The following is a 16,741-nucleotide window of genomic DNA, read 5'->3' on the forward strand; positions in this document are numbered from 1 at the left end:
CATTTACATGACAAAGCCCATCCCCATCATTAACACAGTTATATAACATTTTTTAATTTCTCTGACTCTCTATGCTAGGTCTCATACCAGTTAGTTTTTCTAGACTCCTGATATGAAACGCATTCAGGTGTAGGCTGACCTTATACAAATGCAATCTTCCCGCAAAAACTCACTCCACACATCCAAAAACTCGCGTCCATTTCTTCTACATGGCTTACACTTGGAATCGTATGCCATAATAGCTCTTAATTTATTTTTACATAGCGAGGTAAAGTACGAACGATTTTCACTTTCTCACCCTTCAATCTCGCCTCTTGCAACAACCCAGTCATGTCCACTCTCTCATGCTGAACTTATCGACAGTTAAATCGTTCATACTCAACTGAATTGAGTAAATTCAGTTGAGTATGAACGTTTACTGTTCTCTTCTGTTTTTGAATTGCTTCCTTTATATTCTTAATTTTCGCTCCAGGAACAATCGATGTTATAACCAGCTTATCTATAGGGAAGTTGATAAAAATTTAAAAAACAAAACTACTATTGATTGAGAGACTCAATTAAAGAGAAACATTGGATGAGTGTTTTAGACCGCTTGATTGAAATTATAAAATTCCTTGGTAGCCAAAATTTAGCTTTTCGCGGATCATCTGATAAATGATATGAAAGGAATAACGGCAATTTTTTAAAATTAGTCGAACTGTTTGCGAAGTTTGATCCCGTCATGGAAAATGTTATGGAAAATCATGTTGAAAGGACCCTACAACGAAACAGTGGAGTACACTATTTGAGTAAAGACAGTCAAAATGAAATATCGGAAACTATAAGTAACGCAATCAGGGATACAATTTTATTATCAATTCGAAATTCTAAATATTATTCCATTATTTTAGACTGCACACCTGATGTAAGTAAAACAGAACAAATGACCATTATTATTCACTTTGTTTCCCGTAACAATGGAATTGTCAAGATCAGGGGAAACGTTTTAGCTTTTGCAGATATATCAGATTCACACAGGACGTGGTTTATGTGCAACAATAATGAAACACCTGGAAAAATGGAACATTCCCATTGAAGACACGCGAAGTCAAGGGTATGACAATGGGACAAATATGAAAGGGAAAAATATGGGCTCCAAAATTTGCTTTTGAACAAAAATCTTCGACCTTTTTACGTGCCATGTGCTGCTCATACTCTAAATTTAATCATTAACGATGCAACGAGAGTGAATACAGATACAATTAGTTTCTTTGCAATTATTCAAGATATATATACAATTTCTTTTCATTCTCTTACAAACGTTGGGCAATCCTTTTAGAGTTTGTAAAAAAATTAACATTGAAACACTCATCAGATACGCGATGGGTAAGTAAAATTAATGCAATCCACCCTCTACGATATCAGTTACGAGAAATTTATGATGCACTTTTTGAAATTTTAAATAATGAAAATTTTAATAAAGAAATTTAGCATGAAGCACAAACATTATGTGCTAAAATAAAGGACTACAAATTTATTTGCTCTCTTATAACTGGGCATGATTTACTTAAAATAAATCCTGTGAGTAAAATGCTTCAAGACAAAAATATGAACATTACGCTTGCTTTAGAATCTATCGAAAACTTAAAAATATTCTTATAAGAGTATTATATCTTATAAATTTTAACACTTTCATTGCCAAGCTGAAAATTGGAATTTCGTGTGGTGGCCAAATTTTAAAAAATTTTTATTTAGTTAGCGACGTCCACGCGATAACGCGTGATCGGCGCTTGGTGAGAGCTCGCATCGCGCGATATCGCGTGATTGGCAATGAACATGTTAAAGATGTTCTAAAACGGCAAAAGAACTGAGTTAAGAGGTGGACGGAGAACAAGAATTTAAAACTGGTACGGAAGTCCGACGGCGAAAGAAGACACGACAATTTGACTACGAGCGTCATGACGAAACGCCACAATCTCCAGAAGATAAATTTAGAGTGAATGTGTTTTATACACTTCTAGACGTTGCAACGTGTTCGTTAATAGAACGTTTTGAACAACTAAAAACATATTATGATAATTTCAATTTCTTGTATAGATTACAACAAATTAATAACGAAGATTTACGAAAAAATTGTGACGATTTAGAGATTCTCTTGAAGGACGGCGACAATAAAGACGTAAATGCAATATAACTATACGACGAGTAATGTGCTTTCCGTGATATTTTTCGGAAGGATAATTTAAATATTCAAAACCCTTTCGATATTCTTAATTTTATTGTGTCCAATAATTTATCTATCCCTACTTTTCAATTGCTTTAAGAATGCTATTAACCTTACCTGTTAGTGTAGCGAGCGGTGAACGTTCCTTTTCCAAGTTGAAATTGATTAAAAGTAGGTTTTAATTTAAAACCTACTTAAAAACAAGCATGTCACAAAAAAGGCTTGTTAGTTTGGCGTTAATAGCCATTGAAAATGATATATGTGCGGCATTAGACGTTAAGGTCATTATTTCTAATTTTATGAATATGAAATCAAAAATCCTAAAATTTTAATTAAAAAAATTTTCAAGTATATTTATGTAGAGAGCCTGTGTAGCTCAGTGGATGTGGCGTTTGCCCACCACCGCGCTTGGCCGCACGAAGGAAGGGTTGGTTTCGAGTCTAGTCGGCGACTAGAGGAAATATTTTCTAAGCCTTTTTTCGACCGGTTCCCGAGTTAGTCGATCTCTGGCACGGGCAAGCAGGTTTTTCCTCCCGGAAACTCGGGTTTTTCGTCCTGTAAACTCAAGAAAATCGACCGTAGAACCCACATTAATTCAGACATTAAATATATTGTGTTAGGGTCAGGGACCACGAGATGGCGGCTCATTTGGCCGCCTCTCTTCACTGCGTACCGCTTAATTAGTGATAGCCTTGGGCCATCTGTCTCTGATTGGGTACCAGTGGAGATTGAACTGCCCACTCAGTCTCCAAAAGTTAGATAGGGCTAAATGGCCTCGCCTACTCCCGTTTACGGGAATAAAAAAGGCGTTAGCTGATTTTTTGAGCTGTATATTTATGTAATTTAATTTATTTTCTGTTATTCTGTAAAGATTTTATTTTTTGAATACTTATATTAAATGTTCTAATTATTTCTGAATTCTTTTCTTATTTTCTCATCTATCTTGAGTTTCTTTTATTTTCCTAAAAGATAGTTCCACTTATAAAATTATTAAAAAAATTTACAAGTTACTAAGAATTTAGTAACTTGTAAAATGCAAGAATTTTATAAACTTTAGTTCAAATAAATTTTAACTTTAATTAAAATTCATTTTAATTTTGTTAGCAATTCAGGGCGGTGAGAAAGCTATAATCCCTGTATCATTATATTCACCGATTTAAGTAAAGTGGCTTTATCAAAATTTGCTTTAACTTTTGAGAATTTTTTGAATATTCGGGTTTTTAACGATTATCCTGCGTAGTCAACACCCCCGGTTCGTTACATTTAGCAAACCAAGGTGTGGTTGTTCTGTCAAAATTTATTTAAGAAATTTCAAATAATTTAAATATTTATTATCGTAAAAGAACCACACACGCCGGGATCGTTACAGGGGGGCGCTTAGATAGACATTGCATCCAGATGGCAAAGACCCTAGCGCCGGCTCTGACATTAAGGTGTCGAAAACCCGTCGCGGGAGACTAACTCTATTCATTAAACTGACATCCATTTACCTTATTCCATACCGTCAGCCTATTTAAGTCATCCTGCAAGATATCTACATCTTCTGAATTGATGATCATCACCAAACAAATGGATATTTCTTTTGAAATTATTTAGAGTATCATTAATGTACAAATTAAACAACAGAGGACTAAGCACTGACCCCTCAGATACACCACTAGTCACCTGCCTTCTCCTGGACTCAGCTCCTCCATAGATCACTCTTTGATATCATCCGCCATCCACCCTCCATGAAGGAAAATAAACTATACATGTTATATACAATAAATATGGCCAGATGAAATGAAGTTTATGAGAAAAATTGCAATCCTCCATAGATCACTCTTTGATATCATCCGCCATCCACCCTTCATGAAGGAAAATAAACTATACATGTTATATACAATAAATATGGCCAGATGAAATGAAGTTTATGAGAAAAATTGCAATCCTCCATAGATCACTCTTTGATATCATCCGCCATCCACCCTCCATGAAGGAAAATAAACTATACATGTTATATACAATAAATACGGCCAGATGAAATGAAGTTTATGAGAAAAATTGCAAAGTATACCCTATTTGATCACAAAAGAAATGAAGACATTATGGAAGAATTAAACCATGAACCAGTAATAGAAAAAATTAAAAAATATAAACATAAATGGATGGAACATGTTCAAAGAATGAAAACAGAAAGATTACCAAAACAAGCCTTAAAGTACAAGCCATTAGGAAATAGAAAACCAGGACGTCCTCTTAAACGATTCAATTCTAAGGCCGGAACAGGCCATGCTAGGCTTAAATCCTTGATACGCATGATGATGATGGTCAGATGTTCGTCCATTATCACTGCTTATGTAGTTATCCCTTTAAACAAAATTTATTCTGTTTGGTTCCTGACGCTGTCGTTTTTTTTTTTTTTTTTGATAAGAAAGGATTTTGTCACGACATGTATTTTCCATATTTCCATCTCTCTCTCTCTCTCTCTCTCACGCGCATGCACGCACGCACACACACACTCACACACACGTGCGCGTGAAAAAAAAAAAGGATTATAATTAAAGCCTATCACTTGTTCATTACACGAAGGTTAGCAACACGGTTTATTTGCATCAACATCAAGGTTTATTTGCTATAATGGGAGGTCGCGCTATATGGTATTTTGTTTGCATTATATGTTTCCGGTTCCTGCTGCGCCATGTCGACGCTTCGTGTTTAAGATGTGTTAGGTGGTCTGTAGATGGGAGAACTATGTTTTATTTCCGTTTTGACATTTAACTGTGTGAACGAAGATCTGCGTTTCGAGGTTTTTAAATTGAAGAAGATTAGTGCTTTATTTTGACAGTACGTATTTCTTTTTAAATTAATAGTAATATAAAATTTGTTATTTTTGCAGTACTTTGATGACTCATAGGAAAACATGTTCGAATTTTGATTTTATTAGGTTTATAGGATTGAGGTTTAGTATTGAAAACATTGTACTTGCAGTAGTACTTACATTACAAAAGAAATATATTAATTATTTTTTGATAGTCGTGAAATTTAGAGCAAGTAATATTAAGAGTTGTATGATCAAGAAAGAGGTTTCATGTGAGGGAGGTAACTGTGGAAGCTCGCTAGAACAGGATAGCGGGGTAGTACGAGAAACGATTTAAACACTCCACAGAGGTGTTGTTTAAAGATGTTTTTATAAGATACGTGATACAAACATTTTTTCCCCATTTAATGCAAAGATTATTGCTGATGCTGGGATACAAGTAATCGGAATTGTTGCAGTACCTAGAGCACGGATACCATGTGCGGGTGGGTGGGGAATTGAAAGAGAAAGAACAGTAACCCATTAATGTTGTTTTCAAATACTTAAACTGTTGTTTTTTGGATAATACTTGTTCTTAAGTTTCCTGAAAATATTGAAGTATATTAAAATTTATTTTAATGTATATCCTAGTTGACGTTGTAATTTCCTTAAATAATTTAGTAAAAAATGCATAACCAACATCTAAGCCTTTCCACGAGGAATAGAAGCATGTTCAGCAAGTTTGTATTTGATTGATTGATGCTATTTCAGTGAACAGTATCCATTGAAGTAACTGTAGTAAAGCCATCAGGCCATAGACTATCTGTGAGATAGTAGTTGGAGTGAGTCTGAGAGGGAGAGGGTTACTGATTAGCTGAACTGCCCTCTTTTAGATAGCATAGAAAAAATTTATGGATGATTTGGATATGCATATCACCCTAAACTGCATTTCCAGAATTTGTTTTCAGATTTTGCAAATCTGGGCTATATACAGGATTGGCAGTGGAACTGACTTGAACAGAAAATGGTTGCAGATTTTTTGAAGGCTGATGAGACTATGGATGTGATGCATTTTTGCGAGGAAAGGCTGGAGGTACACATCACTCTAAAAAGAGAAGTGATACAAGGGCATTGTTGCAAGTTCTGAAAAAGAAGCATGATACAAAGAAACATATTGGGTGTACTACCAAGATAAAAGCAGTGTACAGGCATACCTGGTCGTACGATACATTAGACTCCAGACCATTGTTGTATAGCAAATTTCATCATGTACTGAATGGTAACTTTTTTATTCCCTGCTTGTAGATGCATGTAATGCTATAATAACATTTTTGAATAGACATATATGTCTATAAGTGATATAAAGAAAGCATTAATTCTCGTTTTAATGTATATTCTATTGTATGCTGTAATTTCCTTAAGCTATTTAGTAAGAAAGAAAGCATTAATTTACATTATTTGCACTAACAAAAAAATTTAGAATAATTTTGATAAACAAGAAAGTTATTCTGAATATTTTGGTATAAGGGAATAAGGTGACTAGTGTTATCAGTCTACACTATTAAATGTTTTTCCATTTTAGCCATAAGATTGTCATGTTTATGGATAACTATAGTTAGTATAGCGCTTTTCACCTCACTTGGCAAATAATCTTGCTGTCACTATTCTGCCATGTGTACCAAGAGGGGGGAGTCAGAGCAGTGTTAACTTTGCATTTTTAAGAACTTTAACAACAGCCAAGGTTAATCTAACATGCACCCTATTTCACTGTTCAATACACTATCGTCACTAAATTTAATAATAATATTATTATTATTCTTACATGGCACTACCAAGGACTCATCATGGGAGGTCACTCCACTCCTCTACACACACACACACACACACACACACACCTCTCACTGTCTTTCTCTACTAAATTCTCCTGCTACACATAATTACCATCAACAGCATTTACTGCCCAATAGCACTAACAACAGTATTTATTGTCTGTAAATTTTGTATGTTCTGATGGCTGATTTGTTTGTATGCGGGATAAAAAGTCTGAGTTTCTGGGAGAAAAATCCTTGCTACCTCTGTGTGAGATCGGCTGACTCACCATCAATTGAAAAAGCAATATAAAGATTCCTCTTGTCATAATGAGAATTGAACTCAGTCCTTTTCCAATCGAAGGGCACAATGTACTGTTGTTCTTCCAATTGCTCTGTGGAAGTGCTTAATTTAGTATTTGTAATATAACTTTATATCTAATGTAATAAGCTTACACATTTTCTTTCACTGGAGGCAAAAAAATTTCCATGTTCTTTAGCATATGCAATCACACGTAACTTGTATACAATATTGTAGCAATGCTGATGTTTTTCAGCCATAATTTGCCAAGAAATTTAGAGAAAATTTAACGGCAAAAATTTATCACTGTTCACAACAACCGTGACAGCGTGCGCATCCACTGAACTCTTCATAACTGGAATACTCTTACACACCGCAAGGAAGCAAGAAAGAAATTGCGTCACTCGGAATAGAGAAAATTTCCAGAAACGAAAGTAATAAAAAACTGAGTATCGGCGTATAAGACGTACCCTGCTTTTCAGACCTATTTTCAACTTAAAAAAGTGCGTCTTATATGCCGGCAAATACGGTAAATCAAATCAAGGATGCTGTGCTGTCAACTACTTTGCACACTTCAGTATAGATGGGAACATCGTTCCCTCTAAGAGCCAGGGATTCAAATGTGCAGTCTTGATGTCTTCTGAATGGCAGTTAAGTTAGACAGACTGGGAAATCATGAGCTGGAGTTGGGTAGCGAGTTTTGAAAAAAAAAAAAAAAAAGTGGTGCATAAGAATTTGCATAATTTTTATTCAGCTGAAATTATAATTGTACATGACATATATATACACATATCACAATACTCTTTAAAAAGTGACGAGTTACTTTTAGTTCCTCTCAATTTTTATGGTCTTTTGATGATCGCTTTGTTAGTGCACCTTTGATAAGGAGCAAGATACTTGTGATAGTTAGTGCACAGCTGTGAATGCACACAGCTTAGAGCAGTGGTTCTTAACTGGTGTTCTGCCGGTGAAAGATGTCACATGACACGGTTCTGAGTGTAATTGGCTACTCTGATCCTAACAACTGAAGACTGCTTTGCACGTTGCTTCTAAACCAATAGAATATCGTTTATAGGTATACTATTTTTGATGTGTAAAAAATTTAACGATATTGGAGAAAAGATTTAAAGTTACTTTCCTTCCTTAAATACACACAGTTATGATTGCATACAAAATCAATTTGGCACATTTAATACATCGAGTTGTGAATTTTCATTACAAGAACAATGAGTTACCTTGTCAACGGATCGTATTCTAAAAATGAAATTCACTGAATAACTTGAGGAATTTTGGATTTTTGTCCAAGCCGAATACCTACAAGGGCACTGAAAATTTTGTTACAGTTTTCAACATCATATTTGTGTGAGCTTAGCTTCTCAATGTTAACCAATATAAAAACTAAAAAGCATGAAAGACTTACTAATGTAGACAAAGAGATGAGGATAGCTATATCACATATTAGACCTGAAATTGCTGAAATCTACAAAAGCTGAAAAGATCAAGAATTGTATTAAAATAAGTTCTATTTTTATAAAAGACAAATACATGCTTATTTTCATTGTTAGCTTTATGACCATAATGCTTTTGGTGTTCGCCAAATTTTTCTTATAATCAAAAGTGTTCAATGACTTCGAAAAGGTTAAGAACCACTGGCTTAGAGAGAACAATCTAACTCTTGAATTATATGGCAGATTGGTTCTTCAAAAGTATCATGCAAATTGCGACTAACATTAGAAAATAGGGAATAGATTCTATAACACTCAGTTAAATGTTTGTATTTTTTTAAAATAAATTTAATACTTTATATTTATTTATAGATAAACAATGAAATTTTAAGGAAAATAAAACATGCTATAAAACAAATCATACTTTTATTTAACCCAATTTAAAATGAAAGTTATAGAACTGTGTATACTGTGCAGTGATGTTTGAACAATTGTCTCCATGTGCAAAGGAGTGTTAAAAATATCATATCAGGATTGTGGAATACTGATTATGAAGACCGATTTGTAAATAGACTGCAGACACTAGCAAGCAGGAGAAAGAGAGGGTTGATATCATTGAGACTTACAAATTTCTGAAATGGTCATATAGGATTTCATTCGCTGTAATTTTTTATTTTATGGAGGGTGGGGAAAGTATATAGTGAAGAAGAGTTTGAGGAGTAAATTTTTATATGGAAAGTGGTTGGTGTGGAATACATTGCTAGAATGTGTTGTGAATGCTGTGAGTATAAATGATTTCAAGTTTCAACATGATAGACATTGCTAGTTAAGTTGGCCTCCCACAGTGAGTCGACTGATCCCACAGAGATGAGGTTACTGTAATAATAATAATAGGAACTCTAACATCTGCCCAAAGCTTCTTGATCCACATCGTGTTTCCTTTCACTTTTTTTTCTCTTCCCCACTAACCTGTTATATGATCTTCTACCAGAATAAATTTTTTGTACTTGGAAAGATAAGGATTTTAAGGGAGAACAATTTCTCTAAACCTTTTTTATATCCTCACTATTTCTTTACTTATATTATTCTATAATTTTCAACTTTGACATGTTGGGTTACTTTATCATGTGATTTGATTACCATATTTCATTTTTATTCTATGCTTTGTCTGTATATTATGTTTCTATTTTTTCCAGTATGGTCTAAAATTCACTTAATATAGGTTTACCATTGCAGCACAGCTTAATGTGATACTTTTTTAGCCTTTAATGCACCTTTTGCTTATAGGCATGTAATTTTTTTTTTTTTTTTTTTAAATGTGTGGTCATTTCTATTTGGAATTCAGTCATACTCATTGATCAGTATGTTGTGGATGAACTAGAATAAATTCTTTTGACTAAATAACAGGACCCCCATATACAGATGTTCAGGCTGTGCACATCACAAAGGTGACACATCTAATGGGCAACATTCACATTGTAGATATCATTTTGAAAAAATTTTCATCTTTTTATTATAACTTTGTTGGCTCCAAGTGTGGATGAAAAGCATTTACAGGAGGTTATGGCTGATTGTATACCTAGGGTCCGAATAGTAAAACAAGTAGGGATTAAATGGATGAATAACACCATTAAGCTTGAGCAGCAAAAAAAGAAACAACTGTGGAGGGAATTTAAAGAAAGGGGTGACCTGCAGGCACACGAACGGTATAAAGTGCAGACCAGAAAGGTAACGAGTGTGGTAAAAAAAGCAAAAGCGGATTATGAAAGGAAACTAGCTATTCAAGCAAAAGAGAATCCCAAACAGTTCTTTCAATATGCTGCAAGCAAGGAAAAAACTGTACATGGCAAAATGATTTTAAGGAATGACGATGGTAAGGAGGTCACTGAATCAGTCGATATAGTGGAGTTACTGAGCATGCACTTTGCAAAAGCATATCATCCAGGTGGTGACATTGAAAAAATGAAGGAACCATTAGTTTATACAGGAATAGTGATGAATGAAGTGGAGGTGACTAGTCTATTACAGAACTTAATGTGAACACATCTGTGGGATTGGATGGTATACCGGCACGGGTCTTGCGTGAAGCGGCTAAGGAATTATCAGTGCCCTTGACCATGTTGTTTAATCTGAGTCTCAGGTCTGGTTTAGTCCCGAAGGTGTGGAAAGAGGGGAAAATAGTTTCACTGCATAAAGGAGGATCCAAGACTACGGTTGCAAATTGCCGACCGATCAGCATATCAGGAGTCGTTGTCAAGGTCTTGGAGAAAGTAGTCAAGGGAAAAATACAGGAATGGATTGATGAAAATGAGATACTGTACACAGGACAGCATGGCTTTGTGAAGGGTAGATCATGCCTCAGTAACTTGCTCAAGTTTTATAACAAGGTGACGGATGAACTGGATAAGGGAAATGGGTTTACAGTGATACTGCTGGACCTGGCAAAGGCGTTTGACAGGATACCACATGGAATTCTAATCCGTAAACTACAACATATGGGAATGGATATAGGGTTGGTGAGATGGATAGGTGGTTGGTTGATGGAGAGACATCAAAGTGTAGTTTATTCAGGAGTAGAGTCCAAAAGACGGCCTGTGACTAGTGGTGTGCCGCAGGGTTCTGTTCTTGGACCACTGCTGTTTAATCTGTTCATTAACGATATAGGGAAGGATCTAAGTGGAACAATTCATTTGTTCGCTGATGACGCAAAGTTGGGTAGGGCAATAGTGAATGCCGAAGATGTCAAAGTCTTACAGGATAGATAGATTGGAGTTCTGGGCTAAGGAGAATGGATGTCAATTTAATGTGACAAAATGTAAGGTTATGCATTTTGGGGTGAAAAGATTAGCAGCAGTATATCACATTGGTGGAACTGTACTCCAAGAGATTGATGAGGCCAGGGACTTGGGAGTGTTGGTGGATAGGGAGATGAAGTTTAGGCGGCACATTGCAAAAGTAGCTAAATCAGCTCATCAACTCACTTGATTGTTGAAAAATACCTTGACGAGCAGAGACAAGCAAGTTATTGTACCTCTGTACCGAGCCTTGATAAGACCTCATCTCGACTACTGTGCCCAGATTTGGTCACCTCGGTTCCTTCTTGATGGGGAGGAGGTGGAGAGGATCCAGAGGCGAGTGACTAAGATGATAACAGGTCTATGGAATGAACCATATGAGAACAGGTTGAAGATTTGTGGGTTGCAGAAACTAGTTGATAGGCAGAAAAGGGGAGATATGATTGAGACATTCAAATTGCTAAAGGGTTTCTATAGGATTAATTCAGAGGATATTTTTGAGATCAGGACTGGTGGTGGGAGAACTAGGGGACACCTATGGAAGCTGGGCAAGAGTGTGATTAGCAGGGGTGTTAGAGCTGGGTTCTTTACTTATAGAGTGGTAAATGAGTGGAATAAGCTGCCAGAGTCAGTTGTGGGTGCTATGACAGTGAGCAAGTTCAAGGCAAGGTATGATAGATACTGTGAGAATGTAATCGCATAGTTGTGTGGACATGCTGTTTAGGATCTTTCTCGATGAGTCTAAGGACTCCTGGAGTCGCCCGAAATAATAATATTTATTATGACAATCTTCTGAAAGCAAAGTTTATTTCAGCTCACGCTACTTAGACTTGCAAAGGAGGAATGAGTTCATTAATTGTGCATTAATTTTTTGACTTAGATCAGCTAGTAGCTTAATTTTATTTTTTATTTTTTTAAATTCCCTATTGGTGATTAATACTCTGCTAAATTTAACATTTCATGTTGCAGTTCACATAATTTCCATTTGTTTACTCTTCCAGGATGGTATTAGCACTGTAGTGCACTTGGAAGAACAACAGGACATTGCATCATTCAGTTGGAAAGAACCTGAGTTTGATTCTTGTCATAATGAGATATAAATATAAACTCATATAAATCTTGATATGAGTTTTTAAATTGAATTTAAATTTGCTCATCTCATATTGAAGTAGCAGGGTTTTAGTCCTGGAAACGTTAGTCTTTCCTCTCTCATATAGGTAAATCTACCATGAGAACACAAACAGTTGACAAAAAAAAAAAAAACACTGTTGGTGGTGGATGCCACTGTTGCGGTAATAATAGTGCTGTTGTGTATTTAGAGTATTAAGTGGGGGATATGGTGAGTTGTGTAGTGTGATCCTCTTACTATGAGTCTTTGGATCCATTGCATGTCTTACATAATAATAATTGATGTATGAATTAATATACAGACAAATTAGAAATTGTTACATAATTATATACAATTGCATTTATGTGTAGAAACTAACTACTGTTATTTAGCAGCTTGTTGCATACACATTATTTAATGCATTATAAATTATAAGAAGTAATGCTAAACTATTCTATAATAGATTGTGTGGGTGTAATAATAATAATGATGAAGATAGATAGAATAGATAGTATAGTGGTTAGATGGATCAGAGATTGGCTTTCTGAATGATACCAACAAGTTGTGTATGATGGAGCCATGTCTCAGAAAAGGAAGGTTATCAGTGGTGTGCCTAAGGCTTCTGTTCTTGGGCCCTCTACTGTTTAACTTATTTGTTAATGATATTTCATGTTGATTGACTGGGGATCTTCAAATGTTTGCTGATGATGCAAAGTTAGGTAGAATTATCAGGAGTAGTGCTGATGTTAATTCTCTACAGGAAGATTTGAATAGATTTTTAGCTTGAAGAAATGAATGGGATTGAAATTTTAATATTTAATAAATGCAAGATGTTATACTTTGGGATACAGAGATATAAGACTACGTACTGTATTGGTGGAGCTGTACTTCAGGAAGTGGATGAGATTTGGGATCTCAGAGTGATGGTAAACAGTGGTTCTGGGGGGCACATTGCACGTGTTGCAAAGAACTGTACATTGTATAGCTGCCATGGCAAAAAGTACATCAATATGTACTTTTAATCACCAAGGAGGTGATGGTGGTCCCTCTATATAAGGCATTGGTCAGACCACATATGGACTGTTGTGCTCAGATTTGGTCATAAAGTTTTCATGGTAATGTGGAAACACAAAAGAGGGTCCAAAGATGAATAACCAAAGTGATATCAGGACTCTGGAGTGTTGGTTATGAAGAGCATTTGAGAGAATATGGGTTACAGAGATTGGTGGATAGGAGGAAAAGAGGAGGTAAGATAGAAAGTTAAGGGATTCTATCAGATTAATACAGAAGAAATTATAAAAAAAGTGGATGTTAAGATGAGAAGAATGAGACATCATCCCTGGAAGTTATATAAAGATGTGATGAAGGGTGTGCGAAGTAGATTTTTTACGTGGAGAGTTGTTAGTGAGTGAAATGCATTGCCTGAGTGCGTTGTGAGTTCAGGTGGTGTAAATAACTTCAAAGCTCATTACAGTAGACATGTTGATGGTTGAGTGGGCCTCCCATGATGAGTCTGTTGACTCCATGGAGGTTACCAAATATTAATAATAATAGTAATTTCTTCCCAGATTTTGGAAAGGAAATCAAAAAAAAATTAGTATTGAAAAACAGAAAACTGAAAGTCATTAGAGAACAAAATGAAAGAAAATTATTTGTGGATTATTCAGTAAATTTTTGGAGAAAGTAACTCGGAAAAGAATCATGGTTTCTGCATAATCTAGCGTAGATATGTTGCAGATAGAATAGAATGTAAATTTAACCTCCTTTTCATAAATCACTGATGAATTTCGAGAAAAATTGGAAGATAAAAACATCAATGAAACTGAATGTGCTTTCTGTCATTTCAGGTCTGTGATAGTCATTTAATTTCAATATTAAACCTATTAACAGGAAGTTATTTGAACATTATCTGCTTCAAGTAAGAAATTTTAACTTTGCAAAAGACAGTATAGGTAGAAATTTTTCAGAAAAAAATAAGTATCACTTTTTGCTGTTTAGTACTCTTTTATTACAGCTTAGCATTGTCAAAATCAATTTCCCGATTGATACAACTCTCAATTCATGGTTCCCATATCCAAACCCCAATTCTCCATGTATTGAATACTGCTCTCACATATGGGGTGGGGTCCCTAAAAGCTCTCTCAAAATGCTTGACTCAATACAGAGGAGAGTAATTAGACTTATTAATGACCCATTGCTTACCAACTCACTCCCCCTACTTTCACACAGACGTTTTGGTTTCCACAATATATATATATATATATATATATATATATATATATATATATATATTCTACAAATATTTCCATGGGAAATGCTCCTCGACCGTTCCTTAGGACTGGTTGAGCCCTCCTAGTGATGGATTATGTATTTTATGACTGTAGATCTGTGTGTACTCAGGGGTTGGTTTGCCTCTTCTGAGGAATGAAAAACGAGAGTTTACGGGTGAAAAAATCCTCTACCTCCGTATGAGACTAACTCACCTTCAGTTGTGAAAGAGACCAGAAAGGTTCCTCACATGGATGAGAATCGAACCCAGGTCTTTCTGACTAAAGGGCTTTGTCTATAATGACTGAGCTACGAAGCCTCTTTTTATGTATGGTGATGCAGTTTGTATGAATATGAGTGTATATGGGATGAGCAAAAATATATTGCCATGTTGTTGTTGTTAAATGCATGATATACATGATTCAGCTTTTGGCAAAGCAATATGTAACTTTCAGAGGATCATCAAAGAAATTTTATGAATACGACAATGGTAATTTTCCTTATTTGGCAGAAACCATTGCAACAGTTGCTAACATTATGGCAGAATACTTGCTCAGAATACTAACATATACACCAAATAATATCATGCGTTATTTAAGGCATAAAATGTAAAACCAAATAATCAAAAATACAGCAGATGTGATGGATGAAATCATTATAAGAAAAGGAAGAAATGCTAAATATTAATGTGCTCAGTTATTTTAGATACCACCTTTGATGAAAACAAATAATACAGATATTTTTGTATGTGAACATTTTTTGTGATTTTGTCCATTAGATGTTACAGCTAGAGAATTATGAACATTTTTACTAGACTGCTTACAAAAACTGAATGCGCGCGCACACACACACACACACACACACACACACACACACACACACACACACACACACACACACACACACACACACACACACACACAAATTTTAGTGGCTGGGGATACTTAAAATATCACAAATATATATGGATGACTTAACAGATTGCAATAGAAGATAGTAAAAAAAATTCTAGAGCATTCTGTGTATTCCTTATAATGTGTATTCGTAAAACTTGGTAGTGGGCAATACATCAAAATTCTCTTTTGAACAATTGCATTTTTTTACATCCTCTAAGGAACTGTACAGTTACTTTTGAGCTTCAATGAAATTTGAGTGTATTGAGAATACATTTACCAAACTTAAATTTGAACCCATCAAGTCAACTTTTCCATTTCATATTTGATATCATGCCACTAAAAAAACTCATCTAGATAGTATGCAATGTTCTTTTAGAAACAGCTGATAACATTAATAAAGATATAGATTTTAGAATGCAAGCCAAAGGTATACTTTAGGAAACTCTACTTTTAAATTTATTTGGTTAGTATAAATTTTGCATATGTTTTGAGTAAAATATTCTGCATGGCATATTTCATGGCATATTTACTACACAGAAAACTATTACAAAAGTTGGAAAAAATGGGAATGGATATGAGGCTGGTTGCTGATATACAGACATCAGAAAGTGGTATATGGTGGAGTGGAATCAAGGTGAATGAGGGTGACTAGTGGAGTATCTCAGGACTCTGTACCAGGACCACTACTCTTTAATTTGTATATTAATGATATAGAAGAAGATTCAAAGGGGGGAGCATTCTGTTGTTTTCCGATGATAAAGGTGATTTATTTATTTGTATGGGGTTTCTCCCTTTGGGGGTGGGAGGGATTTGAGACTTCCTAATGAGGAATTAGGTATTTTATTTTTTATGGCTATAGATCTGCGTGTGTTCACAGGGCCAATTTGCCTGTTCTGAGGGACGAAAACCCTGAGTTTCTGGGTGAAAAAACCCATCTACCTCCGTATGAGACTGGCTAACTCACCTTTAGTCGAAAGAGACCAGATAAAGGTTCCTCATATCGTGGATGGAATTGAACCCAGGAATTTCTAATCAAAGGGCTTCATCTGTACCGACTGAGCTACGGAGGCTCAGATAAAGGTGATGTAGATATCTTACAGAATGATTTAAATAAATTAGCAGTGTGGGCAAAGGACAA

At 35.2% G+C, this 16,741-nt stretch overlaps 1 protein-coding gene across 3 annotated transcripts in view; it reads left to right on the plus strand.

Annotated features, from left to right (window-relative positions):
* Window positions 1-4,886: 4,886 nt before the first annotated feature.
* Window positions 4,887-16,741, plus strand: part of alpha-Cat (catenin alpha) — a 610,048-nt gene continuing 598,193 nt past the window's right edge. For 2 of the 3 annotated variants that reach the window (XM_090391790.1, XM_090391792.1), the window contains exon 1: window positions 4,887-5,029. The gene's annotated coding sequence lies outside the window, so the exon portion shown is untranslated. Of the gene's footprint in view, window positions 5,030-5,689; window positions 6,262-16,741 lie in introns of those variants that run through there. The other variant, XM_090391791.1, reaches the window with a different exon arrangement.

This window comes from Typopeltis vanoorti, chromosome 4, assembly GCF_054136105.1.
Source record: "Typopeltis vanoorti isolate ZY-2024b chromosome 4, IOZ_Tvanoo_1.0, whole genome shotgun sequence".
NCBI classification, from domain to species: domain Eukaryota; kingdom Metazoa; phylum Arthropoda; class Arachnida; order Uropygi; family Thelyphonidae; genus Typopeltis; species Typopeltis vanoorti.